This window comes from Octopus bimaculoides, chromosome 4 (assembly GCF_001194135.2).
Source record: "Octopus bimaculoides isolate UCB-OBI-ISO-001 chromosome 4, ASM119413v2, whole genome shotgun sequence".
In the NCBI taxonomy this organism is placed as follows: domain Eukaryota; kingdom Metazoa; phylum Mollusca; class Cephalopoda; order Octopoda; family Octopodidae; genus Octopus; species Octopus bimaculoides.
Genome location: NC_068984.1, coordinates 47,221,869 through 47,224,285, shown reverse-complemented (window position 1 = coordinate 47,224,285; position 2,417 = coordinate 47,221,869).

The window sequence follows — 2,417 nt, the reverse complement described above, 5'->3', positions numbered from 1 at the left end:
TATATATATATATATATATATATATATATATATATACACACTCACACACACACACACATATATATATATATACACTCACACACACACACACACACACACACATATATATATATATATAAACATACATATATACGTGTATGTGTGCATCTGAGAGAGAGAGAATGGGAGAAGGAGAAAAAGAGAGAGAGAGAGAGGGAGAGAGAGAGAGAGAAAGAGAAAGAGAAAGAGAAGAGTAGGAAAATCACTTTTTCAGATTCATGCATAAAGTAACCGGCCGGCTTATAAATAGGGACATATGTTAAATATACGTGTGTGCATTCGAAGTGTGATAACACGCACACAAGTAAACACGTATGCGGAAGTCGTGATACACATTAGATTCCCACAATAAATTTACAAATTCAGAAACAGAAACGTACAGACATACGCAACACATACATACGTGCACGCACCACGTACAAATTGGTGCACATGTCTACATGCAAGGAAGAACACATGTTCCTTGGTAAATGAAGCCGATTGTTTGGGTAACGAAGAATATGTGCGAATGGCAGATCAAAAGATGGTTTGATGTGTAAGCTGAGAAGGATAGTGACAGAACGAAAGAGAAAGAGAAAAGAGAATAGAGAAAAAGAGAGAGAGAGAGAGAGAGAGAGAGAGAGAGAGAGAGAGAGAGAGAGAGAGAGAGAGAGAGAGAGAGAGAGAGAGAGAGAGAGAGAGAGAGAGAGAGCAAGAGAAAGAGAGAGACGGAGCGAGAGAAAGAGAGAGAAAAGGAAATGTGAGGGAGAGAGCGAGAGAAAGAGAGGTGCATAGAAAAAACATAGAAAGATAGAGAAGAGAGAAAAATATGGATAGATAGATAGATAAACAAATATAAAGAGGTGTGTATAGAAGAAAATGTCTTCTATTAAGAAACACAACTCCAAAATGATGTATCGTTTGATGTAAGCTTCAGAATTTATTCGTAACCAACAACAATAATGCTTGCACTTACATTGAGGCAATTAGAAAGGCCATTTTAATTTGTTGTATCTCATATGAGATGTTATCAGATTTATGATATTATCTGATGTTTGACAGGTTCAAAAGGATGCAGTTTTCAAGAAGGAAAAACGTGAACAAAAAGATATTATATATGTATATTAAAAAACTGAAGCAAAAAGAAAACGAACAACATCCACCTTTGACATATGTTCGTCGGAGTATAAAAGTTTAGATTTAAAGGTTTGATCACACACGCGTAACTGTATGAAACGGTTAGAACGATTACAAGAAAATGTGTACATGAGTCATCCACATGCAATTCAAGCTTTATACACACATGCATGTGAGCAATGATTTACACGTACTTACACAGACGTGAGCGTTAACATGTACTTACTCAAGATATACGTACACACACATTCACAATCACACACACACAAACACAAATACAAACACACGTATATATATCAATCAGTTAACCAACCAACCAACCAACCAACCAACCAATCAATCAATCAGTTGATCACTCAATCACTCAATCAATTAATCAATCGATCAATCAATCAATCAATCAATCAATCGATCTGTCTGTTTATCTGTCTCTGTTTATCTATCTATCTATCTATCTATCTATCTATCTATCTATCTATCTATCTATCTATCTATCTGTCTGTCTGTCTGTCTGTCTGTCTGTCTGTCTGTCTGAGTATGTGTATGTGTGTGCGTATGTTTGCGTGCGCTCGCGCGTGCATGTTTGTGTGTGTATGTGTGTGTGTGCGTGCGTGTGTGCGTGTGTGCGTGCGTGCGTGCGTGCGTGTATGTGTAGATTTGACACGTGTACACACATTTATACTCTTCTGTAAACTGCTATGTTGAATATGTTGTGTGCACCACGCATCCTTTTTCACTCTTTCATAGAGTTGTAGTTGCTCCGTCGTGATATGTAGTGTCTCCTGGGTAACGGAGACCTCGAGAGTCTCTTCATCACAGTAAATTTTTTTACAGTTGGAGACAAAAATACAAATAGAAAGCGTTAGAAAGATAAAAGAAGAAACCCTAATACTGGACTGATATATTATTTATCGATCTCGAAAGGGCGAAGGGTAAAGTTCGTCTTCATTTCATTTGAACTTAGAGTGGAGAGATTCGGAACAATTACGCGAGCAAACTATGCGACGTCCTAAAATGTCTGCGACTGGCCGCTTAAATGTTACGTGCAAAGAGATGCTGAATCATTTTCTCTTACTCATCTATTTTCTAAAACCAGTGGCATCGACGTTAGTGCCATGGTGAAGTCGACCTCAATGGAATTTGAACTCAGAACGTAAAGATAGACAAATGCCGCAAAGAATTTTGCCCGGCACGGTAGCGAGTTTGCTAGCTCATTGACTTCATTTCATAAGAAATATTAGCAAAAATTTGCCACAAGCTTT